Here is a 19,229-nt window from a genome sequence, read left to right as displayed (position 1 = left end):
TCATCAGAGATCACAGATTCTAAAGTGTGCAGCCTCTCCCATGAGGTTATAATTCCAGAAGTCACCTGACAGAGCCAGAAATGCATGGGCCACTTGCACAGAGAAGTAAATTATGTCCTGAGAGTCACCTGGATCCTGGGGAGGTGGAAAACTGTCCTCAAACAGGATGTGTTATGTGTTTTCAGTATAAGAGCCAGCTGGTAGCTCACCTGCAGCTCTGAGCAAGGGAGGCTTCTAATCCTTCCTGCCATGCTGCCTCGGTGATACCATCCCTTTGGCCACATTTGTCTTAGGCCTTTATTAAAAGGGAAGGGTGAATTAAATAAAACAATGATGTGGAAGAAAAATGCAGATAGGTCATGAAATTCAGGGGAAATGATATTATTAAGAAATGAAAATAAGGCCAGACATGGTGGCTCTCAGCACTTTGGGAGGCTGAGGTGGGAGGATCACTTGATGCCAGGAGTTCGAGACCAGCCTGGGCAACACAGTGAACCCTGTCTCTAAACATATATATATATGTTCATATATATTATAAATATATTAAATAATATGTATTATAAATATTATTAACATAGATATATAATTAATATATATTAATTAGCTAGGGGTGTTGGTGTGCATATGTAGTCCTAGCTACTTGGGAGACTGAAATGGTAGGATCACTTGAGCCTAGGAGTTTGAGGCTGCAGTGAGCTATTATCGCACCACTGCACACTAGCCTGGGCAACAGAGAGAGACCCTATCTCAAAAAAAAAAAAAGAAGAAGAAGAAGAAGGAAGAGGAAGAAGAAATAAAGAAATGAAAATAATAGTATTTTAAGCCAGGAGAATAGAAGGAAGAAAATGGCAAAGTGTCAGTATTAAACACCCCGCTATTGTGGAGGTGGTACGAAAGTACCAGAGTTAATTATAAAAAAGTTGAGGAATGCACACATATAAAAGACCTCCATTGCTAGAGAATTACAAAGGTGATAACATTCTCAATTACGGCATAAATATTCCATCTCTGGGTCTTGCATCTTATTCATGGTGTTCATTTCTTCCAGTGCTTTGTAATTCATTGTGTGTGAACTGATTTTTGTGAGTTTTCTATGGGACTCCCGTGAGCTCTGGGTGGCTACGGAATAGAACAGTACAAGACTTCCTGTTGCCAGAGTCTCTGGGGATTTCAATGGTCATGGATCTGTTTTGTGTTCATTTTTCAGGTTTTAGTTCTTGCACCATGCAGGTAGTTAGATTCAGATGCCAAACCCATAGCCCCTAGCCACCTTCAGCGTTTGCTATTGAACACGCATTTGATCTGCGTAAGCCTGGTAAGTGAAAAGCTTGGGAGGCAACTAATATTTCTACATTTCTCTCATTATTTATGACATAAATAGGATTAACCTTTTTTATTTTGGAATTGTTCACTATCTTGTATAAAATAAGGGCAAAATGCAATAAGATATTCAAACAATTGTGAAATCATCGTTTTGCTATTGTGAAACAAAGGTGGCAGTTCAGCCAAAACTGAACTATTGACTGACAGGCAGGCCTCTGCACGTGGTGTGACAGTTTGTGCATGAAAATAGACAACTTCTAGTAAATCAGGTTTGGGATAAAAGAGACAGAAATCTAAAGCTGATAAATAAATTAAAATCAGAAAAATAGAAGAAATGAAGGATTAAAAATTAAACACTAAGAAGTTAAAAGTAAAATAATCCCTCACCAAAAAATACAATTAGTTAACTGTCTTTTTAATTAATTAAGTGAGCTGCATGGCCAGCCTCCTGTCTGAAGGACCTGAGAGGACTATAAACTGTTTCTGAGCCTCTCCTGTGTCCCCTCTTGAGGCTGCACCTGACTGGCTGTCCCCTAAATTTAAGAACACAGAACAGTATAGGATAAAGGTGGCATTCAAAATTGGTCGAGAAAATATGAATTATTTAATAAATACCACTGGTATAACTAGTTGGCTATGGGGTGGGAAGAATCTCTCTGAATTCTAATTCTCAAAATAAATTCCAGATAAATTGAAAAATATAACATAGCTGGGCACGGTGGCTCACGCCTGTAATCCTAGCACTTTGGGAGGCTGAGGCAGGTGGATCATCTGAGGTCAGGAGTTCGAGACCAGCCTGGGCAACACAGTGAAACTCCGTGTCTACTAAAACTACAAAAATTACCCAGGTGTGATGGCGCATGCCTGTAATCCCAGCTACTCGGGAGGCTGAGACATAAGAATAACTTGAACCCGAGAGGCAGACGTGTGAGCTGATTTTTGTGAGTTTTCTATGGGAGTGCTATGGAGATCGTACCACTGCATTCCAGCCTGGGTGACACAGTGAGACTTTGTCTCAAAAAAAAAAAAATACAAAAATCGAAACTCAAGCGGACTATAAGAAAGTGTAGGCAAGAAAAAAAACCTTCACTGGGCAAGACCTGACTTAAGCAAGAAACAAAACCAAAAGTCCTACATGAATGTACCTGCAAAGCATAAACAGTAATTTACCTGCTTAAAAATCCAACATTTTTTCATGGCAAAAATTATAACAAACAAATCCAAAAGACAATCAACACACAGAGATCAATATTCCCACCATCTTTGAAAAAAAGGCTCACTCTTTGGAGGGCAATAAAATAATATCTATCAATGTTTTAAAAGAAATAGTTTTGACCTAAGAACTCTGCTTCTAGAACTTGATCCCACACTTTCGTGTGTACATATGTATTTCACTGAAGCACTGTTAGTAACAGGAAAAGACCAGAAACAATGTACATGCTCATTAAAGAGGGGACAAGTTCAATATATTATGGGACATCCATAATTCATGTTGGAGGGGCCAAAGGAAAACTTCCCCTTTGCCCTCTGAATGCTGGCTGAAAATCAACTGACAAAAGATAAATTAAAGCCAGGTGTCATGTCTCATGCCTATAGTCCCAGCTACTCAAAAGACTGAGGCGGGAGGATCACTTGAGCCCAGGAGTTCAAGGCTGCAATGAGCTATGCTTACACCACTCTACTCCAGCCTGGGCAACAGAGCAAGACCCCTGTCTCTTAAAAAAAAAAAAAAGGCAGATTAACAGGAGAAGAGTCATATAAATTTATTAGCATGTGATTCTCCCACCATGCAATGGGGTACAGATGGTTAAATACCCTTCTTTTTAGGGAAAGGGAGATGAGGAAATGTGGATGATGTTAGGGGGTAGGAAAGGATTTCTAGGATGATTCAATGAACTTGAAGAGCATACAATGGCCTGGGGACAAAGTCTGATGGGGCCGTAGAGCAGGCATGTCCAGGTGTGTTGACAGACCACAGTCCTCTTCCTGTGACATGAATTCAGTTAATGGAAACTCAGGGAAGGGAGTCGAGTAGCTGTTCTTGTGCGGATATGAAACAATCCCCAAGATACAGAGTTAAGAAAAAATCAGAGAGGCCCAGAACTGTGTGAATACCAAGTTTTTATTAGTGCAATAAAAGGGGAGGAGTGTGCTTCTTATGTACACAGAGGACTTTCTTTTTTTTTTTTTTTTTGAGACAGGGCGCTGCTCTGTTGCACAGGCGGGAATGCTGTGTCACCGTCATAGTGCCACCGTCATAGCTCACTGTGGCTTTGAACTTCTGGCCTCAAGGGATCCTCCCACCTCAGCCTCCCGGGTAGCTAAGACTACATGTGTGTGCCACCACACCTGGTTAATTTTTTAATTTTCTCTACAGACTGGGTCTCTCAATATTGCCCATGCTAGTCTTGAACTCCTGGGCTCAAGGGATCCTCCAGCCTCAGCCTCCCAAAGTGCTAGGATTACAGACATGAGCCATCACGCCTGGCCATATAGAGGACTTCTAAAAGGAAACACAAGAAGCCAGTAGCAGTGTCGCCTCTGGAGACAGAGATTAGGAGAGCAGAGGTCTTGCTTGCTTTTCATTGTGTATGCTTTTCATCTCTTTCAATTTTCGTCATGTGCTTTTATTACTTTTTCAATTAAAAGCAGTTAGTGATAAATCAGGGAAAACAAGTTGGAAGCAAGATATTTTTACCTTAAAGGAATATAAAGAACATTAAACTAGAAAGAGAAAATGGAAAACAAAGCAGCAAGCATTCAAGCATTATATATATATAAAAATAGTGGGGAGACACAGGGCTGTAAAACCGAATCAAGCATGGCTAAAACAGGAAAAATAACAGGGGAATAAGGAAGGCAGAAGGCAAAACATAGCAAGGGGAGGCAGACAGAGCCAAGAGTCCTCTGAGGAGGGGGTAGGTTGGACACTGGGTGCCCATGGTTTCCCCCCGAGGGATGCCTGAAGCTGAGTCACATGGAGCTGGCGGAGGCTCAGAGGCAGAAAAGGAGGACAGAGAGAATCCAGGCTGAAGCGGGGAACCACTGTGTGGCGGGTGCAGAAGCTCCCCCAGGTCAACTCTCTGTGGCCCTGTGGCTGTGGTTTGGAGAACAATGGCTGGTGTGGAAGTGGATGTTAAGCCCCGGACCTTAGAACACCTGTTCCCACGGACATGAGAGAGCAGGCTTGGGACAGGCTGTTGAGAAAGCAGGCAGCGCTCAGGGAAGGCCAGCAGCTCTGAACAGACATCTGCTGTCACACTGTGCAAGGCTTGGTTTCATTAATGACCCCATGTGACAAAAAGAAGCAGTGGCTCCCATGGTTTCATGGAACTCAGGTCCTCTCCTCTCTCCAGTCACAGAGAGCCCCGTGTAGACTCTTCATAAGGTGGAACCCTAAGAAGGAGACACTGGGTCTCGGGAAAATGGAATGAAGGAGATGTTGTTGTATTTGGAACCTAATGTGGAGGAATGGGCCACATTAATAACTGAATAGAGGCAGGGTGTGGTGGCTCATGCCTGTAATTCCAGCACTTTGGGAGGCCGAGGCAGGAGGATTGTTTGAGTCTGGAATTTCGAGACCAGCCTGGGCAACATAAAGAGACCCCATCTCTACAAAAAATAAGAATTAGCTGGACATGTGGTGGTGCACCCAGCTACTCAGGAGGCTGAGGTGGGAGGATTGCTTGAGCCCAGGAGTTCGAGGCTGCAGTGAGCTATGATTGCACCACTGCACTCAGCCTGGGTGACAGAGAGAGACCCTGTCTCTTTAAGAAAAAAAGAAAAAAAAAGTGAGAGTTTCACTAGGAATGAGGGAAGTTTTTTTTTTTTCTTTTTTTTTTAGATGGAGTCTCGCTCTGTCGCCCAGGCTAGAGTGCTGTGGTGCAATCTCGGGTCACCACAACCTCCACCTCCCAGGTTCAAGCGATTCTCCTGCCTCAGCCTCCCGAGTAGCTGGGATTACAGGCACCATCATACCTGGCTAATTTTTTGAATTTTTAGTAGAGATGGGGTTTCACCATCTTGGCCAGGCTGGTCTCGAACTCCTGACCTCAAGTAATCTGCCTGCCTTGGCCTTCTAAAGTGCTGGGATTACAGGCGTGAGCCACCACGCCCAGCCGGAATGAGGGAAGTTTGAACTCCAAAGCTAGAGTCCCTTCGGGTCTTCCATCCTGGTCTCTTTTGTCCCAAAGTTGAGGGAAAGGGTGGGCAGGGAGGAGAGGGAAGGAAGAAGATTGGGAAGGCCTTGAGCTCGCCCTTCAGGTCAAAGCCTGTGCAGGCTTTAGCAATGACAGCAGGCTAGGATAGCAGACCTCAGGGTGTGGCTCGTGGGCCCCCAGGTCTCCTAGAGCCTTTGGGGAAAGGGGGGTTGGGTTGAGAGGTTGAAACTATTTTCATAACAATGCTAAGACATGATTTGCCTTTTTAACTTTGTGGACACTTGCACTGATACCGCAAAAGCAATGATGGATAAAACCCTGCCCGTATCACTTAAAAATATCCTAGATAAACCAATAAAAATAATTAACTTTATTAACTCTCAACTCTTGAGTACATGTCTTTTCAACATTCAGTGACAAAATAGGAAGTAGTTTGTCACTTCTACTACCAATGTATGACGTTGCCTTGAGGAAAAGCTCTTGGATAATTTGAGTTTTGAGTTGAACTGGCTGCTTTTATAGTGAAACATTATTTTTTACTTAAAAGAACAATGGATAAACTATAAATATTCAGACTTGGGCATCTGGTAGACATTTTCTTGAAAATAACCCATGTGAACCTCTGACTTCAATGAAGTGCAGTGAAAACAACTGAAATAATGCATTGCTAAGGTTAAAATCTGAACTTTGAAGGAAAAATGATAATTTTGAAATACTTGTATGCACCATGAGCTTGACAGCTACCTGGTATTTAAAGACTTTTATGATGAGATCAGCATTGAAACAAATGTGATTGTTTCTATTGGATAAGAAAAGCTGCCAACATTTGGAAGACCTGCATTTTTCAGTGAACCATATTTTCCAAATGATCAATACAAAATGTTACAAGACTATGCATAGGTAAAAGATCCACGTAAAGTGCAAGATAAACCGACTGTAATGTAACATAGTGTGGACAGTTTGACAATAAGGTTTCAGATTCCATATTGCAACTACCTTAAAGGAATGACATCCAGTTTAGTCTTGTTGTCATATCAAAGAAGAATGTCTACAGTCTTCTGAAAAGGCCATTAAAGACACTCTTTCCTTTTCCAACTATTTATCTATCCGAGGCTGGATTTTCTTCATATCCTTCAAGCAGAAAACATATCACAACTGGTTGAATGCAGAAGTAGATATGAGGATCCAACTGTTTTTTAAAAAGCCAATCATTAAAAAGATTTGCAAAAAAAGCCAGGCGGGCACGGTGGCATGTGTCTGTAGTCCCAGCTACTCAAGAGACTTCAGTGGGTGGGAGGATTGCTTGTGCTCAGGAGGCTAAGATGGCACTTGTTGAATAGCCACTGCATTCCAGCCTGGGCAACATAGCAAGACCCTGTCTCTAATAATAAAAAGAAAGAGAAAGAGAGACGAAAGAAAGGAAGAAAGAAAAAGAGAGAAAGAAAAGAACAGAAAGAGGGAAGGAAGGAAAGAAAGAGGGAGGGAAGGAAGGAAGGAAGGAGATCCAAAGACAAAAACTTGAATAACCACTGGCCTGAGATTCTAGTAGGTCTATCTGGCAGGGTGCACGTGGCTTTTAACTGTTTCAAGGTTATGTTGGTGAGTCCCTTTGGCCCTGTCTCTCAAGCCCCACTGAAGGGAAGCCACAAACTGACCCTCTGAGTAGATTCTGGCATGGGGACCAGAGATCTCTTAGCTAAGGATCCTTTCTCCCACTTAGAAACTATCTCTGGACCTGAGTGGTTTAGGGGTGGAGGGTAGAGTGAAGGTATATTCAGTCTGGAGATGCCAGTCAAGAACGTGAAACACTTTTAACTGAGCCAAGAGGATTCCAGGGTGGGGAGTACGAAGTGGGACAGATATTAGGTAGCATTTGAGCCTAATCTTGAGGAACGTGTCCTATTTGGCCAGGCAATGTAATAATCACAGGTCTGAGATATTACTAGGCACAGTGACTTCATCAGGGTGAAACCGTGTCCATTCTTCTCTTCTTTGGCCTACTCTTACTCCCATTTCTACTTTTCTTCTGTAAACCAGAACGTATTTGAGACTTATCTCAATCAATTTAGAGGTTTATTTTGCCAAGGTTAAGGACCATGGCAAGGACCATGGCCAGTGACACAGCCTCAGGAGGTCCTGAGAACATGTGCCCAAGGTGGCTGGGTTACAGCTTGGTTTTATACCTTCTAGGGAGACAGAAGTTACCAGGGAAATACATAAATTAATACATGTAAGGTATACATTGGGTCAACCCAGAAAGGCAGGACTTCTCGAAGCAGGGTCTTCGAGGTCATAGGTGGATTCAAAGATTTCCTGACTGGCAATTGGTTGAAAGAGTTAAGCTGGAGCTTAAGCCAAGGTTCTTGTCATGTAGATGAAGCCTCCAAATAGCAGGTTTCAGAGAGAATAAGCAGTGAATGTCTCTTGTCTGACCCTAAAAGGTGTCAGACTCTCCAGAAAAGGCCTAATAAGGGAAGAAGATTCTCTATAGAAAGCAAATTTCCCCCACAAGAGACAGGTTTTCAGGGTCATTTCAAAATATGTCAAGGAAATATATTTTGGGATAAAATACTGCCATTTCTTTCAGGGCCTGATATCCGTCATGTGATTCCATACCAGAGTCAGGTTGGAATGAGGTATGTTATTGCTACAAAGAGTCTGTTTTTTCAGTCTTAAGGTCTCTGAGTCAATGTTAATGTTGGTCAGTCACGTCTAAACTCCAAATGGAAGACAGTAGAAGGAGGTAAGTCTGACTCCTCCTTCCCATCATGGGCTGATGTAGTTTTTCAGGTATTTTTTGGAATCCTTCTTGGCCAAGAGAGGGATCCATTCAGTTGGTTGGGGGCGCTTAGAGTTTTATTTTTGTTTTACACTTCTCATAACCAAGTATGACTCCCAAGACTCCCGGGGCATGCTGTAGAATAACGCTGTTACCAGGAATTTGTCAGGAAATACTCTGCATGATTGGAAGCTGAGAGTAAAGGCTTAGGATTTGGTGTTGTTTGCACAAACCTCCCATGAAAAGACCATGCACACTGGAGCAGGACAGTTGCAATTTTGGCTTCCCTCTCTCCTGACTCTGGGATCTTGAGTAAATTACTCCAAGTCCTTAAGCCTCTGTTTCCACATCTGGAAACTGAACATAGTAACACCGACCTCTCAGAGTTGTTGGGACAATTAATCAGGAACATATGTGGAAGCACAGTGCCAGGGACAAGGCATTCATTTGATAAATAGTGATGTCTTTCCTTCCTTTCCCACCCCTTTTCTTCCTCCCTGCAGAGACACTCAAACTGGGATTCTGGTCATGGCCAGGTGACTGCCATGAGGACAGAGCCATCTGGCGTTAGTTCCTGGATGAAGGTAAGAGGCTAATTAAGCTAGAAAACATTGTGTACCCTGTAAATAGCCATCTTAATCATTTTCTGCTGGTGGTGAGTCAGCAAGAGCACAGGTGTTACTCTCAGAATTTGTAGAATAACCAGACTATCTTAAGTTCAATTAAAGTACATTCTGGGAGCCTGTTTACCTGTTTTGGGGCACATTGAGTTCTAGCTTTTTTTACTGTAATAGGCAGAAGGCACCCAATGAATGTATATATGCTTGATAGGTTACTTACCTTGGGACTTCATGAAGGCAACAAAGAGAGTCTTTGAAACTGGCTGAGATTCCTCCATACAGACCTATTACTTACAATTGTCTGTACAGTTAACTTGGAAACAATACAAAAATACTAGAAATAATTTCCTAGGGATTCTGGTTTTAATGTCCAATTTCTTTTCTTTCTTTCTTTCTTTTTTTTTTTTTTTTCAAGAGACAGGATTTCATTCTGTCACCCAGGCTGGAGTGCAATGGCAGGATTATAGCTCGCTGCAGCCTCAAACTTCTGGGGCTCAAGTGATCCTCCTGCCTCAGCCTCCCAACTAGCTGGAACTACGAGTGCAAGCCACCTCACCAGTTTTCTTTCTCTTTCCATCTCTCCCTCTTCTGCTCCCATGTTCCTCCCTCTGCTTCTCTATCCCTGTCTTCTCTCCTTGCTCCCCAGCCCCATATTCATGGCCCTGAGGTAGAGTCAGATACTTTACCCTATACCCAGCCATTTCCATTTTCTGGATTCTGTGCTCTGTGGAACTGTTAGTGGGCTGGAGTAGAGGAAAGGGTTTATCTGTCTCACTTTCTGGCAGGAACAAGAACTTCCTGATTTAGAGTAAGAGCTGAACATAAAAACCCATTCTGGTGGAAACAGATCATCATGGCATTTCCTGTTTAAAATCATCTAAAAAAATCCCCCATCCCCACTTTCTGCAGAGCTTCCAAGGGGATGACTGCTTAACCATTTCATATCCGAAACAACAAGTACTACATAGCACCAAGGGAAGTAAAAATATCTTGCCTTTCTTTCTATTATACATAATCATAGTATGTTTTTTAGTTTGCATGGCTCCATAATATAAGAGACAGTAACTGGTCTTCACTAGTAATAACCAAAAGTGAGAGAAAGAAAAAGCATTATCCTTTAGAAAGAAGAATCAGTTAATGAGAGCAAGTTCAAAAATGAGTGTACATGCTCCTCCTCAAAAGTGAAGTGAGTAGGAGTGAAGCATAGAGAGTGCAGGTAGAAAAAGGGGCTCCTTAGACAGCATAAGCTGCCTCTTCTTTAATTTTTTAAAAATTATTTTTCAAGATTGTAAATATGCATAACATAAAATTAACTATTATATAACCATTTTCAGTGTACAGTTCAGTGGCATTATGTACATTCACATTATTATGTAACTGTCACCACCATCCATCTCTAGAATTTTTTCATCTTTGAAACTACCTTCCTGAAGTTATACACTGGGCCAGACATGATGGCTTACACCTGCCTGTAATTGTAGCACTTTGGGAGGCCAAGGCAGGACAATCACTTGAGGCCAGGAGTTTGAGAACAGCCTGGGCAACATAGTGAGATGCTATCTCTACAAAACAAAAAACAAAAAAAAGGCATACACTGTAGTTTGAATTTATACCAGCTTAACTTCAAGAGCATACAAATATTCTGCTTCTATGCAGCTCTGTTCCTACCCCCTTTCAGCTATTGATATCACAAAATGACATCTTTGTGCATTGTGTCACCTGAAATATAAACTAATAAGGTTTTAAATACATTACTCTCTTGAATCATGTAGAAAATAAAAAGTGGAAGTAACAAACCAAAGTTGCAATAATACTATTTTATAATTGTTTATATATTTACTTTTGCCAGAGATCTTTATTTTTCATATAGCTTTGAGTTACTGTTTAGTGCCCTTTCATTTCAACCTAAAGAACTCCCTTCTTGCAAGGCAGGTGCTACAGTTTGGATGTTTGACTCCTCCAAACCTCTTGTTGAAATTCAATCCCTGGTGTGGTGGTGCTGGGAAGTGAGGCCTAATGGGAAGTGTTTGGGTTATGGAGGCAGACACTTCATGAATAGATTAATACCCACACAGTCACAGGGAGGGTGAGTTCTCACTCTATCAGCTCCCATGAGAGTTGGTTGTTAAAAAGAGCCAGGTATCTCCCTGCTACCTCTCTTGCTTCCTCTCTCACCATGTGATCTCTGCACTTGCCGGCTCCCCTTCACCTTCTGCCATGAGTGGAAGCAGCCTGATGCCTTTGTTAGATGCCCAATCTTGAACTTTTCCAGACATGAGAATCTTAAGCCAAATAAACTTCTTTTTTCATTAAAAAAAATTACCTAGCAACAGGCATTCTTTATAGCAACACACAACAGACTAAGACAGCAGGTCTAGTGGTAACAAACTCCCTCAGCTTTTGTTTATCTGGGAATGTCTTAATTTCTTCCTCATTTTTAAAGGATAGTTTTGCTGCATATAACATTCTTGGCCAACAGTTTTGTTTTGTTTGTTTTTTCCTCCTTCAGCACTCTGAATGTATCAACTCACTGCCTTCTGGCCTCTCCAGGGTTTCTGATGAGAAATCTGCTTACCTTCCCAGGGATTCGTTGTATGGGATGAGTCATTTCTTTCATGTTGCTTTCAAGATTCTTCCTTTGTCTTGACAGTTTGAGTATAATGTGTCTTGGTGTGGGTCTTTTGAGATCATTGAGCTTCTTGAATTTATGTTCATGTTCATATTTATGTTCATGTCTTTATCATATTTTGGAAGTTTTTAACCACTATTTATTCAAATAATCTCTTTGCCCCTTTTTCTTTGTCTTCTCCTTCTGGAACCTCAACAATGTATATGTTGGTTTACTTCATGATGCGCCAGAGGTTCCTAAGGCTCTGCTCACTTTTCTGTAATCTTTTTGGCCTTCAAGTCCTCAGAGTCAAGAATTTCAATTGTTCTATCTTCATGTTCACTTATTCTTTCTTTTGCCTGTTCAAATCTGTTTTTGAGTCCTCTAGTGAAAATTTCATTTCAGTTATTGTACTTTTTAGCTCCTTTAGTTCCTTTTTGTGTTTTCTGTCTCTTTATTGATATTTCCATTTTGTTCATACATTTTCTTGACTTTTGTCTACATCTTTAAGCTCTTTGAGCATCTTTAAGATAATTGTTTTAAACTCTTTGTTTAGTAAGTCTACCATCTAGTCTTTCTCACAGATGGTTTCCATTGATTTTTAAAAATCTGTTATACTTTTCTGTTTGTATGCTTTGTGATTTTTTGCTGAAAACTGGACACTGGTATCTTATAATATGTAACTCTGTATCTCTGCCTTGGTAGGGTGTCTGTCTGCCAAAGTTCAGCCTTAACTGTAAACTTAAGGTCTTCTCAGATCTTTTTTTGAGCCTGCACCTTTCCCTAGGCTTGTGTGATGACTTTCCAAATGCCTCTGTATATGTTGTTGTTGTTGATGTCCTAGTTCTTAAATATTTTATTCCAAAAGGGTAATAAAGGAAAAATAAAGAAGAAAAAAAAGAGCAGGCTCCAAAAACAGGTGCTGGCCCTTTAATTCCCCTGGAAGTTGCTTCAGCCAAAGAGATGAGGATTGTAAAAGTGCAAATGATGGTTGCAGCAATGCTGCTCACCTCCGTGTCTACACCTCCATAACCAGAAGCAGCAATTAGCAATCACAGCAAAGATCCCTATTATTTGGAGGAGAGGGTCCTTACACCCACCTTGGCTCCTTCAAGCTTTTTGCAAGCTGCCTCAGGCACACATGCATAGCTGTTTGCCTGGCTGGTGGGTGACAGCTGCTACTGAGCTAAGAGCTAAAATTAGCCAAAATCAACCACAATTTACCACCCAAGTCTTCCCCTGGATGTTGCAAGCCTTCAGTAGACACCAAAGTTCCGAAATAGTTACATCTGAGAGATCCTGCCAGTGCAATTGTTGTCCAAATGGGGAAATGGATTCCTGATGCTTCTACGTTGCCATCTTCTTGAATGTCGAACATCAGAGTGCTTCTTAGTGCAGGATTTGGATGTCTATGGCTGAAAAGCCAAAGCCTTCATATTCTAGAAGAATGACACTGCCCAGGCCGGGCATGGTGGCTTATGCCTGTAATCCCAGCACTTCAAGAGGCCGAGGCAGGCAGCTCACGAGGTCTGGAGTTCAAGACCAGCCTGGCCAACATGATGAAACCCCGTCTCTACTAAAAATACAAAAATTAGCCAGACATGGTGGTGCACGCCTATAATCCCAACTACTGGGGAGGCTGAGACAGGAGAATCGTTTGAACCCAGGAGGTGGAGGTTGCAGTGAGCCAAGATTGCGCCAATGCACTCCAGTCTGGGTGACAAAGCAAGACTCTGTCTCCAAAAAAAAAAAAAAAAAAAAAAAATGACACTGCCCAAACCAAACCAGGAGAAGGAATTCAATTTAGTTTCTCACTCAAGGAGGCTATGTACTGTTGTAATGAGCTGTTATTATGTTACAGATGAGGAAACTGAGGGTTAAAACAGTGAATAACTTACCTATTAAGGGTTCCTTAACTGCCAAATGTCAGGTCCTACTAATTCTAATATCTATGACCTCAACTAGTACTGTGCTCTTTTGTCATGGTATGGTTTCCTGGGGGTGGCAGGATGCAGGGAAGACTCGAGGACAGTATGTCATGACTATTAGTTGACCTAGGGAAGACGCTTGTGCTCCCAGTAGTTGGGTCCTCTGAGGATAGGATATTAATTTGGCAGTGCCTTCAGAGTCCAATGGAGAGCCCATCCGCCCATCCTCAGCTGTCAATTTGGGTGGTGGTAGGGGGCTCTATGTTATCTCTGGAGAAGAGGATGCAGCTTCTCACTCCAGTAGCATAGCTGCTCTTGGGACCAGGGATGGAAGTGAAGGTGGTCCTGACCAATACCAGGTCTGTCTCACAGCGGTCATGCCCATGAGACCTTTACTACCTCATTCTGCTCGTCCTTCCACTGCCATCCCCTTTCCCAATCTTCCTCTGCAGTGACTCCTCCAAAATCTTTCTTACACTGTAATTAAAGCCCTCTTTGTTCTCAAGGTTTATCCCAACTTCCTCCCTAAAAGTCTACTCTTATCTTCTGGCTCTCCCTGAGTGCACTGACTCCCTCGCAGTCCTCTGGAACGAGTCCTGCTAATTCTTCCACATTTATTTCCAAGTCCCACAAGCTCAGAGGAACGATTGGCTTTCTTTCCCTTCCCATTGTCCCATTCAAACCATTATTTACCTTTCTTTATGCAATTGCTCTCTTCACTTTAGGTACATACTACTTGGCTACACCTACCCTCCTGTGAGCTGCTATATGCCTCCATGAATCATTGTACACACGGGGCTCTGAAGCAAAAAGTGATGAGGTGAAGTAGGGATCCGTGGTGGACAGCATAGAATGCATTAATGGAAACACAGGGGCTGGGCATGTTGACTCACACCTGTAATCCCAGCTCTTTGGTAGGATCTCTTGTGTTCAAGACCAGCCTGGGCAACGTAGTTCAAGAGCAGCCTGAGCAACATAGTTCAAGACCAGCCTGAGCAACCAACCCTGTTTCTACAAAAAATAAGAAAATGATGTGGGCATGGTGTCATGCGCCAGTAGTCCCAGCTACTTGGAAGGCTGAGGTGGGAGGCTCACTTGAGCCCAGCAATTGGAGGTTTCAGTGAATATGATCACGTCACTGCAATCCAGCCTGGGCAACAGAGAGGGAGCCTCCAAACACACACACACACACACACCACAAAGTGTCAAAGCCTGTCTTTAAATGTAATGTTGCCATTCTGCTGAAGCCAAGATAGCATGAAAAGAAGATTTATCACATGGAAAAGTTCCTACAGAATCATCAAGATTTGTCACTAAAATTTTAATCTATCATCTATATTCAATACAAATCTTAGAATACGGATGCTCATAACTTTAACAGAATATGAACTATGTTAGTAGACATTGAGGCTAAGAGAGATTAAGCTTATCCACGACCGTTCAATGACCCAGAATTTAATGAACACATACACCATAGAAAACTATTGAAGGGGATTGATGCTGTCTGATTTTTAAGTCATCTTCCAACTTTAATGGTGACCTCAGGGTGGAGGAAGCAGACCTGGGAACCCTTCCTCATAACCCCCACCCAGGGCACAGAGCTACTCAGCAGGACTCCTGTCTACCCAGAACTCTTTCTACTTTGTGATATTTTATGCTATTGTAATAAGGTAACAAGCATGTATGTATTAACACTAATACTGTATTGGTGTTCATAGTCCAACTTGAATTGTTTTTAGGTTATATTTTTTGTCAAATTGTTGGTTTTTTGAATATGTCACTCCCACCAAGGCAGGGTCATATGAACTCCCAGATTTATATTAGTTACATTTTAAGGCTTATTGTATGAGAGTTTAGATCTAAGATATGGTGTTCAGCTGTATCTTGGATTAAAATAATAACTGTGGGCCAATAAAAGAATGCATCATCACTGCCATATTATTGGATTTCTACAGCTCTGAAGTCAAGTGGATCCTATACAAACCAGAAAGACGAATATGAGGAGACCTCATCAGGATGGAAATCACAATTTTAAGGCAGATACATGTTTTTGGAAGATCAACCTTATGCAACATTGAGTTCATGAAAATGAGGAGGTCTAAAAGTAGGGTGACCAACCATCCTGGTTTGACAAAGACTGATAGATATTTCCTGGGGTGCAGGACCTTCAGTGCTAAGACTGGGGAAGTTTCAGAAAATGTACTGATAGTGGAAATCTAAAGTATACTCAGAAATATGTTGATCGTCTTATCTAAAAGATCGTGACAGATTGTGGTAGCTAGTCTCCAAAGACGGTTCCCCAATAAATTATACCTTCCTGAATCTGTGACTTTGTGTAATCCTATCCCCTTGAATCTGGGTTGACCTGTGGCTTTTATTTTTTTGAGATAGGGTCTCACTCTGTCACCCAGACTGGAGTGCAGTGGCATGATCATGGCTTACTGAAACCTCAACTTCCCTGGGCTCAGGAGATTCTCCCACCGCAGCATCCCAAGTAGCTGAGACCACAGAGGTGTGCCAACATGCCCAGCTAATTTTTGTATTCTTTTGTAGAGACGGGGTTTCACCATGTTGCCCGGGCTGGTGTCGAACTCCTAGGCTCAAGTGATCCACCCTTCTTGGCCTCCCAAAGTGTTGGCGTTACAGGTGTGTGCTACCATGCCCCACCGTGTGGCTTATTTTTGACCAACAGAATATGACGGAAGCCATCTTGGTGTGAAATCTCAGACTAGGTCATTAGAAACCTTACAGCTTCCACCTGGGTATCTTGGCATATTTACTCTGAGGGAAGCCAGCTGCCATCTAAGTTCAACTACTTTAAAATCACCAAGCTCAAACTAAGCATATGGGGAGCCTGTGTGGAAAGAGCGAGATGCCTGTGCAGCCGCCAGCTGTCCCAGCTGTCCCAGCTGAAGCACCAGATGTATTAGTAAAGAAGCCATGTGGGACGTCCAGCCTTCAGAAGACGGCAGCCACGCGAGAGACTCCGAGTGCAAATCACCCAGCTGAATCCAGTCAGTCCACACAATTATGATAAAAAATAGCGGAATATCTGTAATCCCAGCACTTTGGGAGCCCGAGGCGGGTGGATCACGAGGTCAGGAGATCGAGATCATCCTGGCTAACACGGTGAAACCCCGTCTCTACTAAAAATACAAAAAATTAGCCGGGTGTGGTGGCGGGCACCTGTAGTCCCAGCTACTCGGGAGGCTGAGGCAGGAGAATGGCGTGAACCCGGGAGGCAGAGCTTGCAGTGAGCCGAGATTGCACCACTGCACTGCAGCGTGGGAAACAGAGTGAGACTCCATCTCAAAAAAAAAAAAAAAGTGGAATATTATTTTAAGCCACTAATTTTTTCCTTAAAAAAGCTGTGGTAAGCTCATGCTGAAGGCCTATTTCCTAACCTACACTGGAGACTTCTTCCTTACTCCTGTGCCTAGGGGAATGTGCCCAAGCTCTGGGCAGAGTGCCCCGTGCTCATGCAGGTAGACGTTCCCGCTTCCCACTGCAAAGCCCACTAAGCAGCACGATGTCCTGCTCTTTTAGTTATCCAGGCACCAGAAGCCCAAAGGGGCAGCAGAAAAATACTGACAATAGAGGTAAGTCCGTTCTGGGTAATTCGGTTCATAAAGCTCGCTTTGGAGGATTTCATTTCTCCATGTTAAATACAATATGTTTTTCTTTTGAGACACCTCTTTTCGGCAGGAAAATCCTGCCATCATCATTTCCCATTTGAGTTCCGTGAGCTTCTACCTAGAGGCAAAATGGAAATGGGAATTTTATAATGAAAGAAGCAGACGGGGAGAGGAATCTGCCATCTTCTTAACAAGCCAGTAAGAGGCACTGAAAATCTCAGAGAGCTGCCAATGACAAGCATGCTCATTCTCAGCGCAGCTGCTCTTTTACAAATCGTGGTAACATAAACAATGTAAAATCACCATTAACCGTTTCCAGGACATTTTCATCTTCCCAAACTGAAACTCTGTACCTTTTAAACAATAACTGCCCTTTCCTCTCTCCCCGAGTCCCTGGCCACCCCAGTCTACTTTCTATCTCTGTGAGTTTGATTCTCTTTGGTACCCTATAAAGTGGAATCATAGAGTATTTGTCCTTTTGTGCCTGGCTTACTTCACTTAGCAGTGTCCTCAAGGTCCATCCATGTTGTAGCACGTGGCGGGACTTCCTTCCTTGTTAAGGCTGAATCATATTTCATTGTATGGATGGACTACATTTTGATTATCCACTCATCTATTGTTGGACATTGGGTTGCTTCTGCCTATTGGCTGTTGTGAATAATGCTGCTAGGAGCATGAAATGTGCAAATATCTCTTCAAGACCCTGCTTTCAATTCAAGCCACTGAATGTTGAGGTGGTTTGTTACATAGCAATTGGCAACCAGATGTTGAGTCACGATTACAGCATGCCACCAACATGGTACAAGGATGATGATCACTGAAGGAGAGAAGTGTGTTGTCCATGTGAGTGCATGAGGTCCAGCTGGAGAGATTATTACCTGACTTAGTGTCACTAGGATCTCTGCTTTGGAGTGGAAGCTCTCACTTTCCTGGGTGCCCAGGAGAAAGCATAAGGCAGGCAGGCTGTAGAGTAGCAGCCGTTTAAAAATTGCACTCATAACTGTGTAACAACAAAAGAAAAGATTATTCTGGATTTGCATTCAGATTGGGCAGACTGCTAGTGTTTCTTCCACCAGGATGGTCTGAGAGCCAAGCTTGGAAAATCAGAAGCGATTGGGTCATCCAGTGCAGGACAGTTTAGCACCATGAATGGCTAACTAAGCTTGGATTCCATCACAAACTAGAGGGGATACATTTTCTTCTGCTGAAATTAATCAGGGCCGAGGAAGGAAAAAAAGAAACCATGGCCGCCTTTTAGAAACAAATCCAACAAACAGGTCAGAGGGAAGCTCCACGCTGCACATGGGGATCTGGAAGTAAAGCAGGTGAGCCCTGCCCTCCTGAAGCTGGACCCTGGCACTGGTGATGAGGATAAGAGGTTTCCCAGCTGTTTAAAAGAAAACAGTGTGTCAGCCGGGCATGGTGGCTCCCGCCTGTAATCCCAGCACTTTGGGAGGCCGAGGCGGGCAGATCACTTGAGGTCAGGAGTTCGAGACCAGCCTGGCCAACATGGTGAAACCCCATCTCTACTAAAAACACAAAAATTAGCCAGGCGTGGTGGTGCGCGCCTGTAATCCCAGCTACTCGGGAGGCCGAGGCAGGAGAATCACAGGTGAACCCAGGAGGCAGAGGTTGCAGTGAGCCAAGATCGTACCACTGCACTCCAGCCTGGGAGACAAGAGTGAAACTCCGTCTCAAAAACAAAAAACAAACAAACAAACAAAACCCCACCAAAAAAAGTGTATCAATACAAAAAATTTGAGGTATACTAAGGCCAACGGAGAGGATTAGGAGATAGTTTCACACAGTTCCCAAGAGGAAGGTGTGCACCACACCACAGGGCCGCACAGGGAAGCAGGAGGCAGAGCGAGAGGGGGGCTGTGGACAAGAGCCTTTTTTTGTGATTTCCATGGGAAGAAACAGGAAGGCAAAGTAAACAGACTCGGGATTGGCCAGTTTGCTAATTTCAGCAGGCTCTGGGGTATAGGGGCTGTCCCTAATTGTCTGGTACCTGACTCTGGGTGATTAGGGAAAGTGGACAGTGGCCCAGCATGTGAGAGACCAACAAAGGAGGTGGTTGGGGTGTGGGCTCTGGACTGGTTGGTTTGTATTTGAAAAGTGCACCCCTGGGAGGAGGAGGACTCCCGAGGAATGGGGGGTGGCACAGAGGAGGCGA

At 43.1% G+C, this 19,229-nt stretch overlaps 1 protein-coding gene across 2 annotated transcripts in view; it reads left to right on the top strand.

The window, feature by feature from the left end:
* LYRM4 (LYR motif containing 4) overlaps window positions 1–19,229 on the top strand; it is a 232,408-nt gene that overhangs the window by 202,921 nt on the left and 10,258 nt on the right. Inside the window, exons 3-5 of one of the 2 annotated variants that reach the window (XR_010157537.1) lie at window positions 8,071–8,119; window positions 8,766–8,846; window positions 15,374–19,214. The gene's annotated coding sequence lies outside the window, so the exon portion shown is untranslated. Of the gene's footprint in view, window positions 1–8,070; window positions 8,120–8,765; window positions 8,847–15,373; window positions 19,215–19,229 lie in introns of those variants that run through there. The other variant, XR_008548779.2, reaches the window with a different exon arrangement.

This window comes from Pan troglodytes, chromosome 5 (assembly GCF_028858775.2).
Source record: "Pan troglodytes isolate AG18354 chromosome 5, NHGRI_mPanTro3-v2.0_pri, whole genome shotgun sequence".
Lineage (NCBI taxonomy): Eukaryota > Metazoa > Chordata > Mammalia > Primates > Hominidae > Pan > Pan troglodytes.
The sequence above is the reverse complement of the archived record's forward strand: the minus strand, read 5'-3'. Positions and strand labels throughout refer to the sequence as shown.